Source organism: Bufo gargarizans, chromosome 2 (genome assembly GCF_014858855.1).
Source record: "Bufo gargarizans isolate SCDJY-AF-19 chromosome 2, ASM1485885v1, whole genome shotgun sequence".
Classification (NCBI taxonomy): domain Eukaryota; kingdom Metazoa; phylum Chordata; class Amphibia; order Anura; family Bufonidae; genus Bufo; species Bufo gargarizans.
In genome coordinates this window covers 620,312,126-620,335,928 of record NC_058081.1, presented here as the reverse complement: position 1 = coordinate 620,335,928, position 23,803 = coordinate 620,312,126, and the positions used below count along the sequence as shown (strand labels likewise).

At 45.6% G+C, this 23,803-nt stretch overlaps 2 pseudogenes; one reads left to right on the top strand and one right to left on the bottom strand.

The window, feature by feature from the left end:
• The window catches only part of LOC122926206, a 139,325-nt pseudogene that overhangs the window by 21,640 nt on the left and 93,882 nt on the right, over window positions 1-23,803 (bottom strand).
• LOC122929904 lies at window positions 16,185-16,322 on the top strand (annotated as a pseudogene).

Here is a 23,803-nt window from a genome sequence, read left to right as displayed (position 1 = left end):
GGGGAAGAACAGACCGTCAATGACATCAGTGAGGAGGAGTAACAGGAAATGAGTAGCTCGGTCTTTCATGCTGTCATGTCTGTTGAGGGACCCTCGTATAAAAAGGATGAAGGAGAACGACCTGTACTGGGTGGCCACGCTACTAGACCCCCGGTATAAGCAGAAAGTGGCGGAAATGTTACCAAATTACCGGAAGTCAGAAAGGATGCAGCAGTTCAAAACCAAACTAAAAAATATGCTTTACACAGCTAATAAGGGGGATGTCACAGCACAACGGGAATCTAACAGGGGAAAGTAATCCTCCTCCTACCACGACCGCGGCGGCAAGGACAGGACGCTTTACAGATGTGTTGTTGATGGAGGACATGCAGAGCTTTTTCAGTCCTACACATCGCCACAGCCCTTCGGGATCCAGCCTTAGAGAACGACTCGACCGACAGGTAGGAAACTACCTCGCCTTAACTGCAGATATCGACACTCTGAGGAGCAATGAATCCCTTGACTACTGGGTGTGCAGGCTTGACCTGTGGCCTGAACTATCCCAGATTGTGATAGAAATTCTGGCCTGCCCCGCTTCAAGTATCCTGTCAGAAAGGACCTTCAGTGCAGCAGGAGGCATTGTTACTGACAAAAGAAGTCGCCTCGGTCAAAAAAGTGTTGATTACCTCACCTTCATTAAAATGAATGAGGCATGGATCCTGAAGGGACTGACAGTGGGGGATACGTTTGACTAACAAAAGGCCTGATGACATGCCTTGGCCTCAAAATGGTCCCCACGTATTTAATGTCTGCATACCGGATAACTTTCGTGAATTCTCCACCACCAACTAGGGTTCAAGCCGCAATGTTTTAGTCACCTTTCTGCCTGGAAAACATAAATTTTTCCGGCCGCTGCTACAACAGCGGCTGCAACAATAACATTGTTTTTCAGGCATGTGTACATGCCTAATTTTTCTGGCCTCTGGTGCTGCACTGTGGCTGCAAAAACAAAACAAAAAAAAGGCACATACATGTGTCAATTCCCCTTCGTGATCGGTACCTTGTTGTGGTGAAGGGGCTTGCATATCACAATGAAGCGATCATCACCTCTATGAGTGTGTTGGCAATGTTGTCACACCCCAGATAAGGCCGTTGCTTCATTATGATCAGACTAAAAGAGATCGGCTGGATAATTTTTCATAGAAAAAACATTATTTTTCTATTTTAGTTGTATGGGTTTTTAATACATAAAATAAACTATTAAGAGACTTTATTATGATTTTTTTAATTAGAAATAATGCAGACAATTTAAAAAATCCCCATCAATTACAATACAAAGCAAGTACAGAGTTCAGAACAAAATTATTTCAGGATGTCGTTAATTCGACAATGATTAATCAATTCGACACACGTCCCTGGATAGGGGACGTAGCAGGGATTAAACTGATGAGAATAGTACTACAGAAAATACCACTCATATCGGGTGTGACAGTAAATTGCACAGCGCAGACGCAGTGACCGTGGCATGGATTCAAACAAAGGGGAGGGAGCCAGCGTTTTTTTTTGTGTCTCCATTGGCTTTCAGAAAATGGAGACACAAAACATGCTTTTTTTTAAAAATGCTTTATTATATAAAGCTCAAACAAAGAAAGGAGACATATTTGATATAATTGCGTCCATAACAACCTGCTCTACAAAAATAGCACATGATCTACCCTGTCGGATGAATATTGTAAAAAATAAAGAAAATTAAACTTTGCCAAAACAGCCATTTTTTGGTTACCTTGCCTCACAAACAACATAATATAGAGCAATTAAAAATCATATCTACCCCAAAATAGTACCAATAAAACTGGCACCTTATCCCCTAGTTTCCAAAATGGTGTCAATTTTGAGAGTTTCTATTGTACGAGTGCATCAGGGGGGCTTAAAATGGAACATGGCATCTAAAAACCAGTCCAGCAAAATCTGCCTTTCAAAAACCATACGGAGCCTCTTTTTCTTCTGCGCCCTGCAGTGTGCCCTTACATCAGTTTACGACCACATGTGGGGTGTTTCTGTAAACCGCAGAATCAGGGTAATAAATATTGAGGTTTTTTTGGCTGTTAACCCTCGATGTAGTAAAGAAAATAATAGATTAACATAGAAAATCTGCCAAAAAAGTGAAATTATTAAATTTCATCTCCATTTTCCTTTAATTCTTGTGGAACACCTAAAGGGTTAACAAAGTTTCTAAAATCAGTTTTGAGTAGCTTGAGGGGTGTAGTTTCTACAATGGGGTCATTAATGTTTTTTTTTTTTCACTATTTAAGCCCCACAAAGTGACTACAGACCTGAACTAGTCCTTAAAAAGTGGGTTTTGGAAATTGTCTTAAAAGTTTTATGCCTTCTAATGTCATAAAAAAATGAAATGACATTTACAAAATGATGCCAACATAAAGTTGACATATAGGGAATGTTAAGTAATAAAAATTTTCTGAGGTATCACTTTCTGTTTTAAAAGCAGAGAAATTAAAATTTAGAAAATTGCGCACAGCCCTATTTAAATGAATTGGTCATGATTCAGAGTGGGTGCAATGCGTTCACATCACGCATTGCACCCGTGTGGAATACTTGCCCGTGTTCATGGGGCCTAGGGCTACATTCATACAACCATAAGTTTTTTACGGTCCGAACATGGCTGGCGCTATATAGAAAATGCATATTCTTGTCTGCGATTGCAACCTTAATTGAAATTAATGGATCCATACCAGGTCTGAAAAATTGCAGCATGGATGCGGACCCATTCATACAGTCATGTGAATGTACCCTAAGGCCTCAAGCATATGAACGTATTTTCATTCCGTGTCCATAAAAAAAAAAAAATTTGCGGACCGTATACGGAACCATTCATTTAAATGGGTCTGCAAGAAAAAACGGAAGGTACATTCCGTTTCCAATGCGAACTGGCCATCACTGTTTGAGAACCATAGGAAAAGGGTCTGCATGGAAGAGGATGCAGGACACTGTGCTGTACAGTTAGGAAACACTGGCATATAAGGAGGGGAATGGGCATATGAAAGGAGATGATGGGCATATGCCAGTGTTTCCCAACCAGCGTGCCTTCAACTGTTACAAAACTACAACTCCCAGCATGCCCAGACAGCCTTGGCTGTGTGGGCATGCTGGGAGGTGTAGTTTTGCAACAGCTGGCGGCATGCTGGTTGGGAAACACTGGCATATAAGGAGGGGAATGGGCATATGCCAGTGTTTCCTAACCAGTGTGCCTCCAGCTGTTGCAAAACTACACCTCCCAGCATGCCCGGGCAGTCTTTGGCTGTGCGGGCATGCTGGGAGGTGTAGTCTTTCAACAGCTGGAGGCACACTGGTTGGGGATAGGCTAGAGGCTAGAGGTGGGTGGTGGCGGAAGGGCTGGCCTCGGACTATGGGGACATGATAGAGACATGAGGCGGAGGTCAGCCCTGGGTGAACGGGTAATGGGTTAGGTAGTTGGGGGCTAGGGTTAGGTTAGGAAAAGTTGAATGGTCTTGTTTTGGTGTATTTTATATAAAATGGTGATAGGGGGAAAAAATCATGGCAAAGTTGCCTTGTTCTTGATTTAATTTATTAAGTCAAGACAAGGTTGTCTAGTTTAGGTTTGGCGAGGATTACCTTTATTTAGGTTATGTTATGTTAGGACGAATAGTCTATTTTCTGTTGTGACGAATAGTCTGTTTTTCTGTTGTATTTTGAAATAAAATGGGTGGTTGGCTCTCACCTAGTGGCTTATGACGGGTGCTACTAGCTCACAACTCGGGTGCCCGACCCAAAATGCTATAGGTATTGGAAAAGAAGGGGAGTGAGCACTCACAACACTTGGACCATAGGATACAAGATATATTTATTAGAGTAGGACCTACTATTTCCAATGAATAAAATACATAACATGTACTAAAATGCAATCAAATAGCATAAAATAGCAAATTGGTACCAATGAAAAAATACCCTATTAGTGGGGTGAATCACTTAATAATACATCCTGAACATAAATATTGCTTGAAGGCACATTACCCCACATATAATAAGGGCACTGTTGGTATTTGTTGTGTTGTGGTAAAAATATTAATAGTTGTAATCAGCTCGCATCAAAGTTAGTGTAAGGAAAAGGCAACTTCATCTTTCATCAGCCGCAGCCAGAGAACCACACAAATGCTACCATCTTGATTCAAATCCTGAGCAACTCCCTCCTCCTCCTTGCCCAGTGCGTCCTTTATTGACTAAAACAAAAGGTGTAAAAAGGGCTGGCCCAAGACAAGGATACAGGAAGTGATGACATATCAAAGGACAGGGAGGGGCAGCCAATGTGGCTGTGCAGACAATGGACACACCCCATACAAACACATGTATACAATAATCTACCATTACCACTGAGAGACATGATGACAATCTATAAAACACACACACATCCTAAGATAAAATGTCCGCATAATAAAATTTCCACAACAGTCCCTCCTCTTGATCTTCTTCTTTGCAAAAAAAACAGTCTTGTCTACGAAAAGTCCTGAATCCATAAAACAAAACAGATGATGGAAAACAGAAAGTCAATCTTGACACGTAGCTTCTTTTCTTCGGGAGGTGACTTAGGAGGTGGCGTTTCGCGTTGGTCGCCGGCTGGTTTGGAATCCTCTGCATCTGGTCCATGGTTTGGTCTTCAGGGCGTCTTGTCTGTTAGGGCTTCGGTATATCAGTCGATTAGACATCAGGAACATCCCACTCCGGCATATAGAAGGAATGGAGACAAAAAACATAAGTATATGTCCTATTTCCTTTCGCCTGGATCCAATGGAAAACCAGTGAGCCCCAAGACCTCCCAAAGTTTTAAAAAGGATTCTGACTCTCACTAGTCATAGCTCCGCCCCTGCCCTGCTCCTGTCAGTATGGGCCTGACCCTTATCAATGGTGTCTGCTAGCCTGGCATAACCATATACCTTCCTCACAACTGGAGGATCCCAAATCTATGGGTTGCCTAGCTGCCCGGACACCCATACAGGATTAACAAGCGAGGAGCAGGAGCCAGAGCTAATATTAATATTGTCTATCAACAAATGCCTCCTTGTAACAATAAACAAAAGTGATACTCTGCATTCTTTGACTTAGTTGAGCAGCTTCTTGCAGTGACCGGTGTGGATCCAGTTGTCTCGTCCCTCGAACTTCAGAGAGGTTGGCGTCATCAGCAGCACCTGGAATGGCCCAAGATATCTCGGCTCTAGTCCCGTCCTCGGATGTTTCTTTAGCACGACCCAATCACCTGGTTGGCTAGAATGAACACTGGTTATTGAGTCTGGGTCCGGGAGCAACTCCTGAACCCAGGTGGTGGACATCGGGTGATAACCCGTGGGGCTGCCTGGAGGCATACCTGATGGAATAAAAGGGTTACAGCGGAACATTCAGGCCATGGATCGGCCATGATTTTTACCTACTTTGCAAAAATCTGACCCAAGTACCAGCAAAGAAAAGGCAGTTGTGATTGATTGACATTTGAGAGGTTAGAAAGTTTGAAGATCGTTGATTTCTGCACCACTTTCCCCCCTTCTCATCGGCCTTAAACCAGGACGAAGAGAAGCTGGATTAGCATGGTGCATCGTCTCAAGGTTAGATGGAGAGATGACGGAGGGATGAGAGAGAGAGAGATAGAGAAAGAGAAAAAGAAAAGCGCTTCTCTTGGACTCTGCAGTCTTAGCGGGATGGGAGTACATGACAGTGTTAGTTCGCACTGTCTGGGACTTTTGAATGTCCTGTTGCTGGAGATCGATGGATTCGTGCAGCCACAGTTCTGCTTTCTGGAGGGAACCATGGCTTTGGAGTCTAGTGGGGAATTTACGGACAAACTTTTTCCCAATCCAGACCTCAAAGGTCCCTTCTTTGGGGATGATCCACTCTGAACCTACAGTCCCTTGGTGCCAATATTTGAGGGGGCTTAACAACTCCTCCTCTATAGATGGATTTCATGTACTGCTTGGCTGTCCTATAGTAGTCAGAAGTGGTACCCTTCTGATCCCTAATTTTCCCTAAACCCATGCTCGAGCATAAATTTTCCTGCGACCTACGCAAGGAATTTTCTAAAAGTAGGTGCGTCCACCTCCAGTGTCCTGCGACAAATGCCTGGACGGCTGCTACTCCTCTTTGTTCGCCTCTGAGTTGCCCTAGGGTTTCTGGCACTGACACACGGACCCGTTCACCCTAGTTAGACCTCAGGAAAAGGAGTAATCAGTGTGAGGAAAAGGGCTCTCGCCGACACACGGCGGCCCTCTGAGTCTCCTAATGAGATATACCAGCCTCGGTTTTGGCTCTGAATAGTGACCTGACCACAGGATAGGGCTTCCAATTGACCTGGAGTGGAAAAGGGGGGTGCACAGAGAACACACAGTGCCTTCTGTGGGGAAGAGGGGTGCACAGGACTCATGTGGGGAATGGGGTTACTCACACAGCTATTGGTATGCCCAGGTGATATATATCACCTTGTCTCCTTAAAAAAAATGCTCATCAACTCACTTTCCTTTGCCGATATGATTCTATATAGTCAAGCTGAACAGCACACGAAGCCCTTTTTGCAGTGACTGATCAAAAACCTCTCGCTCAGCAGCAGCCCCTGAATTCAGACAGTAGTTCCCACACAATATCATGAGACCCCCAGTACTCCTAACCAAATCTACAGAGAAAAGAGAGGGGGAGAGAGAAAAGCAGCAAATATGCAATAAAAACCTAAAAAATAAAAATGAGTAAAAGAAGAAAAATGTAAATATACAATAAAAACCTAAAAAATAAAAATGAGTAAAAGAAGAAAAATGTAAATATACAATAAAAACCAAAAAAATAAAAATGAGTAAAAAAAGAAAAATGGAAATATAAATTAATCATAGAAATACCCACACAAAAATAGACAAATATAACTGAAAAATAAAAAGGAAAAAAAACACTTGATTACCTACATTGAGCTTCAGTAAAAAATTAATTTGACCTTAACCCAAAACGCATACAAAAACTTAGGAACACATACAATTGTATAGGACTGAATTAACAAATCAATGTCCTGGAGGGTTCCCCTGAAACTGTACAGGAGAAATTCCTACCCACCCAGTAATTGAAATGTTAATTTGCCCCCAGCCCCAAACAGCTTCAGATTCATTTGACCAGAGAAGCAAGATTTAACATCACAAGGTCCCAAAACCGGTTTCTTTCACATTTTAACCGTTCATATTGTGATTTAAAATCCGCCTCACTGATCCAAGATCTTGGCTGTCCCTGGGTTCTCTGCCTTTGCAAAGAAGCATATCTGGGACCACTACCCCACCTCGCCGCTAGGTGTGGTTCTGGGGTACTTAACATACCTGTGTCTGTTGCCATTAGCAACATTACAATATCGTGACCATACATTGCCTTTAATCCCAGACACATTACTCTCCAAGGGTTGTTTCAATAACTCTGGCAATTCCCTTACAGCACCCTGTGCATGCATCAGGCTTCCAGATAAACCTTCATTTTACTTTCCATTGCACCAGAAAACAAACACCACAATGGTTGCTACAAAAAACAAAACACTAGTACTAGTTGTCCCAATACTTTTGTCACAGAACTACAAGTACCTCCTTTCTACACTGTGATACCCACATTAATTATGCCAAACAGGTCTACAATTCAGTGTAACAGCCACAGATACACAAACATTAAGCAGAATCATCAACTATAGGACGATTTCACCACTAAACTGCCACTAATGTTCACACAATGATTCCTGTATCAGACTGGTCACTGAGCTATAACCGAACACTAAACCGATATCCAGCACAAAAAAACGTATTAAAACAAAATCAAACTGTACATAGAAAAGTTACAAAAAGACAAGATAACCATTCAACAAAACTAACATTTCAGGCAAAAACAATCAAAATGCTTCCCATAGCAAACTTAAAGATGGCCGACAAGCATGGTAAAGATGGCCGACAAGCATGGCAAAGATGGCCGACAAGCATGGTAAAGATGGCCGACAAGCATGGTAAAGATGGCCGATAAGCATGGTCACACAAAGGAAATCAAGATAGTGTCTACAATATCCAGCAATAAAAACTGTTTTGATATTTCCCTATGTTTAAACCAGAGCAAAACCTCCACTCTATGGGTGATTTACAGGCTAACAATACAAAAACCACTCTGAACGCTGTCTCTAATGTACAGACACTAAAACCAATTGCTGCCTCTATAAACCTCTATAAAATCGCCTCTTGCAAAATCACAGTAACATAAAAGTTAAGAAGTTACAAAAAACACAATTCCCTGTCCTGCTCATCATACAATCTCTGTACAATCAACACAATGGAAAAACATTTACCTTATCCCCACACCCTTTGATGCGGCAGACAACAACCACATAGGTTGTTTGAACAGATTTCTTTTTCCTCTGATAGCAGCAGATTGGAGTACACAGATTTCAGTTCACAAAGAGCAAAACTTTCTCAAAAATGAGAGTAAAGAAAAGGATATTACCTTATGCCGGCCTTTTTTGCTTTTTGAAAATTAAACTGTGTCTCCTTTTAAGTTCTGCCGATAACAGGGAAAAAAAATTATCTCCTACCTGGCTCGCCATCTGTTGTGGTAAAAATATTAATAGTTGTAATCAGCTCGCATCAAAGTTAGTGTAAGGAAAAGGCAACTTCATCTTTCATCAGCCGCAGCCAGAGAACCACACAAATGCTACCATCTTGATTCAAATCCTGAGCAACTCCCTCCTCCTCCTTGCCCTGTGCATCCTTTATTGACTAAAACAAAAGGTGTAAAAGGGGCTGGCCCAAGACAAGGATACAGGAAGTGATGACATATCAAAGGACAGGGAGGGGCAGCCAATGTGGCTGTGCAGACAATGGACACACCCCATACAAACACATGTATACAATAATCTACCATTACCACTGAGAGACATGATGACAATCTATAAAACACACACACATCCTAAGATAAAATGTCTGCATAATAAAATTTCCACAACAGTTTTGCCACCTTCCACAATTCAATATTTGATTCCCAAAGGTATTAATTGGATTGCTGTTGTTATTAACATCACAGTTCACAGTTCAACTGGAAATGTCCCAAAAGTGTCTGAGATAGATCACTCCAAGTGCTGATTAAATGCAAATTTCCAACGCTATAGCACAGTGAATATCTCCGACGGTTCTCCTCTTACAGCTATAAGTATAGCCGCCCAGACCAGTAAGTTTAAATCGCCACTATTCCAGATAGTGATACAGGTTCCTACCTGAGTCCCGGCACTGCGTCCCGCTGCTGCATCAGCCAACCAGTCCTTCCACGAGGTGCGTGCGATGTCGATCGCTTCGGTGCCCCATCACGTACGTCTCACCTGGGTGACGTCACACTCACGGGGCTGGATAGACAGGACTAGTGCCTTAGTAGTAGCGTACGTTGCTGTATAATAGAGCGGTAATTAAAGCTGAAAATTTTCTTATCGCATGGCCATGCAATTTTTTAGTATAGGTTCCGCAGGTTAAGTGGGCGCTTCTTCCTGTCATCAGACGCATTTCAGGGTGTCTGCACCCCTTCCTCAGTAGTTGAAGCGCTCAACATCCCACTCCACCTTTTATAGCGCACTCAGTACTCCGGAAATTCAGAATTCTGGATCATTTGGGTGCTAACCTTCCATTGCGGTTTTAGTGCGGTATGATTGTGATTTCTTCAGTTTAGATGCGTTTTTCATAATTATGCAACTGACATATTGCAAAACTGTGCCAAACTAGGTATTTAAGGTTAACATCACATTTTAATAAATATAAATGATACACAAATAAAAACATAGAATTTGCATTATAAAAATACAAATAAATAAATATGTGTACTTTAAAATCCCTCTAATCTGTAAACTGAGAGACCCTTATCCTTACTGGGAGACATTATTGTATACTTGCAAAAATATAATGATATAAAAATACATAAATATATACACACATGTGAAGAAGGGCTAGAATTGTGCCAGCAATGGATGATGGGGTTCAGAGGTTTAGGGAGCAGTGATTTTTCTGTTGTATTTTGTTATTATGACGAGTTAGTCTTCTTTTTTTATAGGGGTTTTACAGCCGGGTCGGCCAGGTAATTTTCAGTTACGGGTTTGTTGTAGTTGATTTTATAGGTCTATTAGTTAGGATTAAGTTATGAATGTGAGTGATTGAGGCTGGGCCAGAGGGGTTATTGTTGCATTGTAAAGCTATGTTTTGTATTTTTATAAATAAAAAAAGTTCCAGCTCCAATAGCGTATATTAAAGTTGCTGCAGTTAAAAAGCTCATAGTTGGATCTTGGGATCGAGCTGGCGGTCCGCCGCAAGGTGAGCTACCGCCTGTCCCAGCACCTGCCTCTCGGCGCCTCACCGATGCTCTTGACTGAGTGTCCCGGGGGCCCAAAGCGTTTACTTTGAAAAGTTAGAGTGTTCAAAGCAGGCCGGGTCGCCTGAATACTTCAGCTAGGAATAATGGAAAAGGGCTCCGGTTTTATTTTGTTGGTTTTTGGACCTGGGGCCATGATTAACCCCTTTGGGACACAGCCTTATTTCACCTTAAGGACCAGGCCATTTTTTGCAAATCTGAACCAGTGTCACTTTAAGTGGCGATAACTTTTAAACGCTTTGACTTATCCAGGCCATTCTTAGATAGTTTTTTGTCATATATTGTACTTCATGACACTGGTAATAATTAAGTAAAAAAAAAAAACATTTTTATTCATAAAAAAATACAAAATTTACTAAAAATGTGTAAATAATTGCAAATGTCCAAGTTTCAATTTCTCTACTTCTTTAATACATAGTAATGCCTTTACATTCCCCATCTACTTCATGTTTGGATCATTTTGGGAATATTTTATTTTTTTGGAGATGTTACAAGGCTTAGAAGTTTAGAAGCAAATCTTGAAATGTTTCAGAAGGCTTACATAATAGAAACCACCCAAACATCGTTAACCCTTTAGGTGTTTCACAAGAGTTAATGGCAGATGGAGATAAAATTTCAGAATTTAGATTTTTTGTCAAATCTTCCATTTTAATATTTTTTTTCCAGTAACAAAGCAAGGGTTAACAGCCAAACAAAACTCAATATTTATTGCCCCGATTCTGTAGTTTGCAGAAACACCCCATATGTGGCCGTAAACTACTGTACGGGAGAAACAGTAGGGCGTAGAGGGAAAGGTGCGCCATATGGTTTTTGGAAGGCAGATTTTGCTGGACTGTTTTTTTGACACCATGTCCCATTTAAAACCCCCTGATGCACCCCTAGAGTAGAAACTCCATAAAAATGACCCCATCTAAGAAACTACACCCCTCAAGGTATTCAAACCTGATTTTAAAAACTTTGTTAACCCTTTAGGTGTTGCACAGGAGTTATTGGCAAATGGGGATGAAATTTGAGAATTTAATTTTTGGGCAAATTTTCCATTTTAACCAATTTTTTCCACTAACAAAGCAAGGGTTAACAGCCAAACAAGACTGTTTCTTTATTGCCCTGACTACTGTACGGTCACACGGCGGGGTGTAGAAGGAAAGGAGCACCGTGTGGTTTTTGGAGGGCTGATTTTTATGGACCGGTTTATTTACACCGTGTCCTGTTTCAACCCCCCTGATGCACCCCTGGAGTAAAAACTCCATAAAAGTGACCCCATTTTGGAAACTACGGGATAAGGTGGTGGTTTTGTTGGGACTATTTTTAGGGTACATATGATTTTTGGTTGCTCTATATTACATTTTTGTGAGGTAAGGTTACCAAAAGTTGAAATTCTGAAATTTCATCTCCATTTGCCATTAATTGTTGAGGAACACCTAAAGGGTTAATAAAGTTTGGTTTTAAATACCTTGAGGGGTGTAGTTTCTTAGATGGGGTCACTTTTAGGGAGTTTCTAAAGGAACATGGTGTCAATAAAAAAGGCCATCAAAATCGGCCTTCCAGAAACCATGTCGGTCGTTTTCCTTTTGCGCCTTTTAGTGATACAGCAGTTTACGACCACAAATGTGGCATTTCTGTAAACTACAGTATCAGGGTAATAAATATTAAGTTTTGTTTAGTTATTAACCCTTTCTTTGTTACCGGAAAAAAACGGATTAAAAATGGAAAAGTGCCAAAAATAGCTGTTTTGGCACCATTTTTTTTTGACCGTGTTAATCTGGGGGGTTAGGTCATGGGGTATTTTTATAGAGGAGATTCTTACGGGCGCGAAGATACCTAATAAGTCTACTTTATTTACAATTATTTAGCTTTTAGACTATATTAACCTTTTTGATACAAACAAAAATTGTATCTTTAAAGTCTAAGAGTCATAATTTTTTATTTTATTTTTTTAGCCGATTATCTTATGCAGGGGCTCATTTTTGCGGGATGAGAGGACTGTTTTATTGGCACTATTTTGGGGGCTATATGACTTTTTGATCGCTTGCTATTAAACTTTTTGTTATGTAAGGTGACCCAAAAGATTCTTTTTTTGCACCGTTTTTTTTTTTTTTTGGGGGGGGGGACCGTGTTAATCTGGGGGGTTAGGTCATGGGGTATTTTATTAGAGGACATTATTACCGACGCGGAGATACCTAATTTGTATACTTTTTTATTATTTTAGTTTTTTTAAAATTTTGGGGTGTCTCAAGTCTGAGAACCATAGTTTTTTTTGTATCTGTTTGTCAGTGGCTACATTGGGATATAAATTTAGTACTCCATGGAAGTGTGTTATCCCTGAAGCAACCAATAATACAAAGGCCCGGATGATCAGGGCAAGTGTCACATTGAGTAGTGGTGTCCTTCCGTATCCCCCTCCTGTGACACACTCTGCACCTTTTTTGGGTCAGTCGCTTCTTTCCAGTATGGGGAACCACACCTGGAAAGTGTTGGCCAGGGACGATCGAGGCGCCTCCAGTTCCCGAGGTACTCCGGCCTGCTCCAGTCCGAAAAAATCAGGGCATTGAGGACTGCCTCATAGAACTGAAGAAATGTCCCTGTGTTGCCAGCGCTCCTGGACAGCACAAAAGAGTTGTACATGGCAACCTGCACCAAGTAGGCCGCAACTTTTTTGTACCATGCCCGAGTTTTGCTCATTGCATTATATGGCTTGAGGACTTGATCAGAGAGATCAACTCCTCCCATATACCGATTGTAGTCGACAATACAATCGGGCTTGAGGACCGTTGCCGCGGTTCCTCGCACAGGTACAGGGGTGATGCCGTTACCATGAATTGTGGACAGTACAAGGATATCCCTCTTGTCCTTATATCTGACCAGCAACAGGTTTCCAGTGGTAAGGGCACGGGTCTCATCCCTGGGGATAGGTACCTGGAGGGGGTAGGCAGGGAGGCCGCGTTGATTTTTCCGCACGGTCCCACAAGCGGACGTGGATCTGGCAGTGAGGGACTGGAACAAGGGGATACTAGTATAAAAGTTATCCACGTAAAGGTGGTAACCCTTATCTAGTAGTGGGTGCATAAGTTCCCAAACAAGTTTCCCGCTAACACCCAGAGTGGGGGGACATTCTGGGGGTTGAATACGGAAATCTCTCCCCTCGTACACACAAAACTTGTAACTGTACCCTGAGGTTCTCTCACAAAGTTTGTACAGCTTCACGCCATACCTCGCCCGCTTTGAGGGAACATACTGGCGGAAAATGAGTCTCCCCTTGAATGCAATGAGAGACACATCAACTGCGACCTCCCTTCCAGGTACATAGGCCTGTTTAAATTTGGCCCCAAAGTGATCAAGGACCGGCCTGATTTTGTACAGGCGGTCATAGGCAGGATCACCTGGGGGGGGGACATGCTGCATTATCTGAATAACGCAGGCATTTCTGGATGGCCTCAAACCGGGAGCGTGTCATGGCCGTACTGTAAAGTGGGGTCTGGTAGAGGACGTCCCCACTCCAGTAATGCCTGACTCTAGGTTTCTTGACTAGGCTCATAAGCAGCAGGAGGCCCCAAAATGTCCTCATCTCGGCTGCACTGACTGGCGTCCAGCCACCGAGCCTAACCAAAAAGGAGCCCGGGTGTTGAGCAACGAACTGTTGGACGTACAGGTTTGCCTGCTCCACCATTAGATTTACCAGTTGGTCGCTGAAAAAATGACCAAAAAAGTAATATTCAGTGAAGCTTACTGTGAAAATCTGGATTCCTGGTTGGCCTACAAAATCAGAAATCACGGGCTCAAATCGCACTGGGGTATACCAGACAAGTTCACTGGCAGGGGCTCTGGTGGATTTAACTGGTGGGCCGGAAAACTAGTACGAGCCCCAGAGCTGCTCGTACTAGTGTGGGCCACAGGGTCCCTAATATTGCGGTCCCCTTGCTCCGCCTGGCGGTGTCTCCACTGTCTTGGGGGCTCATCATCATCGCTAGATGACGAGAAGGAAGCGGATGACAACAGGAAAGTGGGGTCATCCTCGTCCTCACTGGGACTCTCGGACTCGGAGGCAAGCTGGGCGTATGCCTCCTCGGCCGAGAACATCCGGAGGGGCATAGGGGAGTGTGTGTCTGCGTGTGTATGTGCGTGTAAATCTTTATTTGGTGTGTGTGTGGGGGCACGGGTGTTCACGGACTTATCCCAAATACTAACAGAAAAAAAGAAAAGACTGATCAACCATCCGAAGTTGATCAGCGATGGGGTGTGCTATGCGCTAACAGTGGCCGGACGCTAAGTGCCGGCCACAGTCAGAGTACGCACAAAAACTTTCCCTTTTATATCCCTGCCTAGCCCAACCTTTCCCTATTCTTTCCCTAATTACCTGGCTGATCATATGGGGGGTGCTGGGGCACAGATCAGGTCCAGAGGCGCAAGGATGGGTGCTGGGGCACAGGTGGGGTGATGCTGGCTCAGATTCGACACGTACACTGCAGCGCTCCTCTCTCAGCGCTCCGGGCACAAAAGGAGGAGGAGAGGAGCACTGACAAGGTTTGAATCTTCCGCCCGCCCGCCCACCTAACAATCAGAGGCGATCCAGAGAGGTGATGTCACATCACCTCTCAGGATCACAGGATGGTGATTGGTGGGGTAAAATCACACCACTGATCACCATCCTGTTCCGGGTTATCGCGTCCTCTGAGACCCGAATAACCAGGAAAGGCAGCAAACCGCAGGTCTGAATTGACCTGCGGTTTGCTGCGATTGCCTACATGGGGGGGGGTCACAGGACAGGACCCCGCGGCGCATCTACACAAGGTGCCTGCTCAATGATTTGAGCAGGCACAGGGTTCTGATCACCGCCCGCCCGGCAGTGGCGATCGGGACTATACATGACGTACAGGTACTTCATGTGTCCTGAAGAGGTTAAGAGGGATGGCCGTGGGCATCCGTATTGCGCCACTAAAGGTGAAATTCTTGGAACCGGCGCAAGACAAACCAAAGCAAAAGCATTTGCCAAGAATGTTTTCATTAATCAAGAACGAAAGTCGGAGGTTCGAAGATGATCAGATTAGGTCTCTGCCCTTTGTACACACCGCCCGTCGCTGGTACCGATTGGATGGGTTAGTGAGGTCCTCTCGGAGCGCCGAGAAGACTGTCAAACGTGATCATCTAGAGGAGGTAAAAGTCGTAACAAGGTTTCTGTAGGTGAACCTGCGGAAGGATCATTAAAGGCAGGCCGACTGATCCGAAGCAGCGGGGTCCCCTTTCCGCCGGAGGCGTGGAACCAGGGCACACCCGAGAGAAACCCGTGATCCGAAGGGGTTTAACTGGTGGCGGGAAGGCGGATGGGATGGTTAAGAAGAAGAAGGTCCCCCCCTTCGCCCGTGCCCCCCCGCATCCACACCGCCGCGGGGTTGGGCGCGGTGGCAGAAGAGTTGGAGGCGTTCATGTTAGGAAGCTTGGTACGTCGGCCAGTGGGGAGGTGCTGTGGAGTTGGGGATGGCCGGGCCTGCAGGGGGGCTCCGAGCAGGTCCCCAGACAACCCTCCATGTCCCTCTCCCGACCAGGTCCAGCCGGGTCAACGCTGCCGCTGCCTTCCACATGGTGCCATTCTCTCACCCTCTGCCCAGTAGTCCTTAGCCCCTGGCCATACCCGAGCAGTCAAAGCCGGCGGCGCCGGAGTGCCTTCTGGCAAATGAAGGGGCACCCCCTGCAGCGGCATGGAGAGTCTACCTTTTCGACGTCCCTACTCGCGGCACGGCGGTCTCATGCTCCCTCAGCAGAAAAGGTATAACGAAAAAGTCATTAGCGACACTTAACGATGGATCACTCGGCTTGCGCGTCAATGAAGAATGCAGCTAGCTGGGATAATTTGTGTGAATTGCAGGACACATTAATCATCGACACTTCGAACGCACCTTGCGGCCCCTACGCCTGTCTGAGGGTTGCTTCTCCGTCGATCGCTGCACCGCCCCCCCTTCCTAGAGGTGGCGGCGGCTTGGCTGGGGTCGGTTGCAGTGGTGGGTTTTCCGACTGGGTCCGGGAGGGTTCCCCCTCTACTCCGCGTGCTTCCCGCCTGCCCCTTTGTTCCCCCTAAGGCCAGACCTCGTGAGCCACACCCTGGTCATGTCCGATGCCCCCCAGGCTGTCTGTGGCGACACAGGGCTGCCTCGCGCAGGGGTCAGGCTGCCGGAAGGCACACTCACCCACCCTCATATCGCTGCCTCTTTTTCCGGCTCAGACCTAAGATCAGATGTGGCGACCCGCTGTATTTAATCATATTGCTAAGCGGAGAAAAGAAACTAACCAGGATTCCCTCAGTAACGGTGAGTGAAGAGGGAAAAGCCCAGTGCTGAATCCCCGTCCTCGGGAAATGTGGCGTACGGGAGACCGGACCTACCCTGGCGTCGCTCGCAGGGTCCCAAGTCCTTCTGATTGAGGCCCAGGCCGCGGACGATGTTAGGCCGGTAGCGGCCCCCGGCGCGACAGGACAAATAGCGGACAAGTACCGTAAGGGAAAGTTGAAAAGAACTTTGAACATAGAGTTCAAGAGGGCGTGAAACCGTTAAGAGGTAAACGGGTGGGGTCTATGCGGTCCGCTCGGAGGATTCAACCTGGCGGGATTCAGGAGGTCGGCTGACCCAGGTCCTTGTGGACTCGCCCGTCCGGCAGGGGGCCCGCCGGCCTGCGAGCGTGGGGGATGCGACCCGGACGGCTCTGGCCCCTACAGGGCCTCATTTCCTCTGCGGTACTCAGCGTTATTTCCCTTCCGCCCAGCATTACAGCCCCCTCACAGCAAGAGCGGTCGCCGTCGCCAGGGCCAAGGGAGACGTTCGCCTCCGTGCCCTCCTCCAGAAACGCTCCGCTCCCCCCCGTGCGGGGTCCCTTTTCGGGGGGCGCTCCCGATGAAGCTGTCTAATTGGGGCGGACTGTCCTCAGTGCGCCCTGACCGCACCGTCGTGGCGGAAGGGTCCACCATTGGCCCGTCTCGTCCGCACCATCAGGGAGGTGAAGCATGAGCACGCACAATAGGACCCAAAAGATGGTGAACTATGCCTGGGCAGGGCGAAGCCAGAGGAAACTGGTGGAGGTCCAGAGCGGTCCTGACATGCAAATTGGTCATCCAACCAGGGTATAGGGGCGAAAGACTAATTGAACCATCTAGTAGCTGTTCCCTCCGAAGTTTCCCTCAGGATAGCTGGCCCTCACTCGTACCAACCCTTCTCGAAGCAGTTTTATGCGGTAAAGCGAATGATTAGAGGTCTTGGGGCCGAAACGATCTAAACCTATTCTCAAACCTTAAACGGGCGTGGAATGCGAGCGCCCAGTGGGCCACTTTTGGTAAGCAGAACTGGCGCTGCAGGATGAACCGAACGCTGGGTTAAGGCGCTCGATGCCGACGCTCATCAGACCCCAGAAAAGGTGTTGGTTGATATAGACATCAGGATGGTGGCCATGGAAGTCGGAATCTGCTAAGAAGTGTGTAACAAATCGCCTGCCGAATCAACTAGCCCTGAAAATGGATGGTGCTGGAGCGTCAAGCCCAAACCCAGCCTTCGCTGGCCACCAACGCACGCCCGCGGGGGGCTAAGCAGCGACGAGTAGGAGGGCCGCCGCAGTGCGGCAGATCTGGGTGGTAGTATCAAATATTCAAATGAGAACTTTGAAGGCCGAAGTGGAGAAGAGTTACATGTGAACAGCAGCTGAACATGGGTCAGTTGGTCCTAAGAGATGGGTGAGCGCCGTTCGGAAGGTATGAGCGATGGCCTCCGTCACCCTCGGCCAATCGAAAGGCAGTCTGGTTCAGATCCCTGAACCCGGATCGCGGAGACGGGTGCCCCTTCTTCTCCCCTCCCTCCCCCTTGCAGGGTGGGGGAGGCGGCGGGAGGGCTGTCCAGTGCGGCAATGCGACCGATCCTGGAGAAGCCAGCGGGAGCCACGGGAAGAGTTCTCTTTTCTCTGTGAAGGGCAGGGCGTCCTGGAATGGGTTCGCCCTGAGAAAGGGGCCCGCGCCTTGTAAAGCTTCGTGGCTCCGGCGGCGTCTGGTCAGCTCTTGCTGGCCCTTGAAAATCTGGGGGAGATGGTGATCTCGCGCCGGGCCATACCCATATCCACAGCAGGTCTCCAAGGTGAACAGCCTCTGGCATGTTAGAAAAATGTAGGTAAGGGAAGTCGGCAAGTCAGATCCGTAACTTCGGGATAAGGATTGGCTCTAAGGGCTGGTTCGGTCAGGCTGGTGTGCAAAGCGGGGCTAGGCACGCGCCACGGCTGGATGAGGCGCCGCCCCCACTCCCCCATCCACCGGGCCCTCAACCGGCCTCCCCCCTCCTTACTGCGCCAACCCCCCCCCCCACACTGGGTCCCGCCGCGAGGTGGGGGTCCAGTGCGGGCGGCGCGGCGACCAGCGTGGTTCCCATGTGGGGGGCGGCCCAGGCCAGGGGTTCCGGCCGGGGGGCAGGTGGGTCAGCAGCGGCGACTCTGGACATGCTTCGGGCCCTTCCCGTGGATTGCCCCCCCGCTGTGGCGGACACCTCAGGCGCAGGCGCGGGCGGGCAAGGGCGCTGAACTTTCTCCCCGGTCCCCCCTTCCCTCCGCCACGGGCCTCGCAGGGGGGTGCAAAGGCCTGAGGCTGGTGTTGACGCGATGTGATTTCTGCCCAGTGCTCTGAATGTCAAAGTGAAGAAATTCAATGAAGCACGGGTAAACGGCATCAGTAACTATGACTCTCTTAAGGTAGCCAAATGCCTCATCATCTAATTAGTGACGCGCATGAATGGATGAACGAGATTCCCACTGTCCCTACCTACTATTTAGCGAAACCACAGTCAAGGGAACGGGCTTGGCAGAAAAGCAGGGTAAGAAGACCCTGCAGGACTTACTGTGATTGCAGCACCTGTGCAACACCCATAGGAATGAATGTGGATCTAAACCCACAGTGTCTGTAGGGGGTCATTTTAGACTTTGGTGACCTTGGCTAGTACCCTGCGGTCTTCCTAAGATATGGGGTGCAGGGGAACCCCATTTTTATTAAATTTCCCTTAGTTTCCAGATTTTGAGGCAGAGATATCATTGGTGGATTTTATAACACTCATGGTCTCTGCATGTTTGAGTGTAAGTGAAGGTAGATTTTAGCCCTCAGACTCTGATGCAGCACAGGTGGGGTTCAATTCATGTCAATGGAAGGTTTAACCCTGGATGCTTCTATGGTGTTTCTATGTGTTACTATATGACTTTGGAAGTCATAGCTGATACAGTGCTGTTTCTGGAAGTCTCCAAAACACATGCCAGAGGGTAGGGTGAAGTGTAGGTGAAGGGCGAGTTTAACCCATAATAACCTGTGATGCAGCACAGGTGGGAATCCATACAAGTGAATTGAATGTTTAACACTGGATGTTTCTATGGTGTCCACATGTGTTCCTGTATGACAGGGTTGCCCAAAAGTAGATCTCCATCTGTTGCAAAACTACAAGTCCCAGAATCCTTTGCAAACAAGATTGCAAAAATCCTAAGACTGACCTTATATGCTTACTCTAGCAGAGGATGCTGGGAATTATGGTGTTGCAACAGCTGGAGATCTACTATTTGTGCACCCCTTTTGTATGAGGCTCAAGGCTTTTCCTTTCCAATGGCCTGTGGAATATTTGTCAGTTACCTAGAACAATAAGCCTTGCTGAGGAAGGTGTGAAACTTTGCTTAGCAGATGTCTGTGAAGGTTCTTATTTATCCAGGTCATGGTATATATCTGTAAAGAATAAATCAAGGCAACTGGACGTACTGTAGATTTCTTGAAAACGTTTCACTCGTTCTTCCAACGAGCTTTCTCAATTCTGAGTGATTGTACAAAAAATTCTGGGAATAAATATGTAACTGAATCCACATCTGGTAATTAGACCCAGCATTGGGTCAAAGGTGTTGATTCCATTATCCTAATTGGAGTCAGTAGGTGATAAAGACTTCCCAGAAAAAGGTGTCAAGACTGCATTATACCACGTATATTGTCTGCCACGTATAATGCTGTCTTGACACCTTTTTCTGGGAAGTCTTTATCACCTACTGACTCCAATTAGGATAATGGAATCAACACCTTTGACCCAATGCTGGGTCTAATTACCAGATGTGGATTCAGTTACATATTTATTCCCAGATTTTTTTGTACAATCACTCAGAATTGAGAAAGCTCGTTGGAAGAACGAGTGAAACGTTTTCAAGAAATCTACAGTACGTCCAGTTGCCTTGATTTATTCTTTACAGATATTTGCTTAGCAGACTTGCCAGGTGGGGGTTGCTGATTGAGCCCAACACACAAACTGCAGGGCAGCAAACTTTGACCCGTTGCCGTTCCCGGAGGCAAGGAGGCCCGGGCTTGGTTGGGGTCTCTCCTGGAAGTTATGACCCCACTCTGCAAACCCTGAAAGTCTGGAGTCGGTACGTGGTTAAGTAACAACCTCAAGTGCACGTTTCGGTGTGGGGGATGTGTGGCATGCAAAGCCATCCAACTTGGTAGTGAATTCACCTGCACTGTCACACGCAAAACCTTCACCATTAGATCTTTCGTTAATTGCCGGTCGACAGGGGTTGTGTACTTGGCCACATGTGACTGTGGCAAACAATGTGTGGGAACGACTGGCTTAATTTTGCAGGAGGATTGGGGAGCACCTGAATGATATCCGTAAAGGTGTGGATACCCCAATTGCGAGGCATGTTTCTACCCAACATGATAAGAATGTAGATGCGGTCAAATTTCAAGGTGTGGAAGTGGTCAGAAGGTCCCCAAGAGGAGGGGACTTTGATAAAAAGACTACTGCAGAAAGAAGCACAGTGGATATTTAGAATGCGCATTGTTTAACCACAGGGTCTCAATGACTATAATTTCTTTATGTGTTTTATCTGATGGACGCTCCTATATGGTTGTTGACCTTATTATTGACCTTCCCCCACTTATCATGCACGGGGTGTTATGCTTGTCATTTAATATGGCCTCCTGTGGTGGAGCTCTGGGTTCACAGACAGACTAATGCTCTGTTATGTGAGTGACATTAGTTGACATATTTAATATTGGCGTCTGTGTATTTTTTTCATATCAATGTGACGATACTGTGCTTGAATTGGTCATTGTTGTGTATCATTATGCTATTACTTTATGTTACACATCATTTCTTGTCATCTCGTTATGATTAGAGACGGTATGTATTTCAATTTTAGCCTCTTACCCCATTGTTACGGCACTGCTTTTATGGATTGAACACCGCCGATTGGTCCCTGTGATTACTATTGAATGTTTTGACATTCCTATGTCGATCGCTCTGGTAGGTGGGCCGGAGGGAGAGGCGGGGCTTAACTGTGGCTTGACCACACCTCTGCCTTTGCTATTGGTCGGTCCAGGGGCTCGATCTTCTGGCTTGTGCGTCCGGGCGGCCACGTACGGCCACTCTAGTGCTGTTTGCCACAATCTCTGGACATGAGGTTGGCGGCTTATATGTCGTTTGTCCATACCCCAGTTATGTATTGCTCCTGATGAGCCTAAGTTGGCGAAACGCGTTGAGCAGAGAAGCCAGGGGGGCAATTTAAATACAAACAGCTAGTTTCTCCAAGTTGATTTGTGCGCATATCACAGCAATTGCAGGTACGTGCCAAAAAACACTTCAGTGGACACGCGCCAGGCATGCTGGCAGATATAGGCAGATGTTTATCAACTTGAGTTAGGTGTGGCTTGACCTGGAGCAGGTGTTGAGTTGGGACTAGGGACAGTGTCAGGCACTGGGATTACTTTCACTATTATTGGTGGGTGTTCCATGTCATCAAGCTCCTTGGTGAGCAGAGCACCTAGAGAGTTGGGACCAGTGATAGTGTTTATCACTACTAGTACCTTCACCAATATTAGTGGGCGTTCCATGGTCATCTAGCTCCTTATATACAAAGCCCATTTTTTTCAGGGTGATCCATGTCCGCACCACCTTGACCGCACCAATTGGTCTAAAAATGCTATAGTGGAATGTTGTGCCCCTGTTAATGTTGGTCATTGAGTGCTGCGGGCAGTTTGGGATCAACCGTGAGAGTTTCATTTTAGATAGGGTTTTTCCTTGTGTTTGGTTTTTAATATTACCTCATTAAAGATTGGTTAAATTTATAGTGTTCCTTCAGTCAGTGAACATGTCTTAGCTGGTCAGCTACAATTCTAGAAGGTGATGACATCACAAGTATCGGCAGCCAATGGCTCAGTCCAGTTGATGGAAGTTTTCAAACAATATAAAAATTTAAAAATGTTCTAAAATAAATTGGTACATTCGAATTACACCTCCCAGCATAGCCCCAACCTCTGGGTATCCTATCTGAGTGATATGTGTTATGCAGGGTCCGGGGCTAGAAAGTCATGTGACTGACCTAATAGACAATGTGCAAAGTGATTAACCCTATAAGGAACCTACCATTTTTCACCTTAAGGACCAGGCCATTTTTTCCAAATATGACGTGTCACTTTATGTGGTGATAACTTTAAAATAACAAGCCATTCTGAGATTGTTTTCTCATCACCTATTTTACTGCATGACAGTGGTAAATTTGAGTCAAAATATTTCATTTTATTTCTAAAAAAATACAAAATGTACTTCAAATTTGGAAAAATTAGCAATTTTCTAAATTTAATTGTCTCTGCTTTTAAAACAGATAGTGATACATCATAAAATAGTTATTACTTTACATTTCCTATATGTCTACTTCATGTTCTTTGAGTTTCATGAGTTTTGTCACACCAGTTGCATTTCAGCAACGAGGGACAGAGTCCCCCTAAGTAGATGGTGTTAGTGGTACCCAGGTGTAAGAATGCCAGAGTGGTGTAAGGGTTGCCTATAATGTTCCTTCGAGTGAGGCTGTGCACTTGTCACGGTGCTACTACTTGGATATCCTGAAACCCCAGGCGTTGTCACCTGAAGCAGTAAAAACAGGGGGAATACTTGAGGGATTTGTAGAAATGATTGAGTCTGGACTTTGTATATAGGTGATGACAGCTTTAATTGAATATACTTGCATCAGAGAAACAATTGCCCAACTTTATCTTGGTCACCAGCAAGCTCTGGCATAAGTTTTGGCAGGCAAAAAAATTGGGCTCTGCTACATCTGAACCTATTTAGCTCTGCTGTGCTGTCAGATTAAATATAAACTTTTCCTTTCTGCTGAACTTTACTTTATGTAGTCTGGTCTGGTAAACTTTTCCTTTCTTCTGAACTTTACTTTCTGTTGTCTGGTCTTGTAAACTTTGTTAACCCTTTAGGTATTCCACTAGAATTAAAGGAAAATGTAGATGAAATTTCAGAATTTCACTTTTTTGCCAGATTTTCCATTTTAATCCATTTTTTTCAGTAACAAAGCTAGGGTTAACAGCCAATCAAAACTCAATATTTATTACTCTGATTCTGTAGTTTACAGAAACACC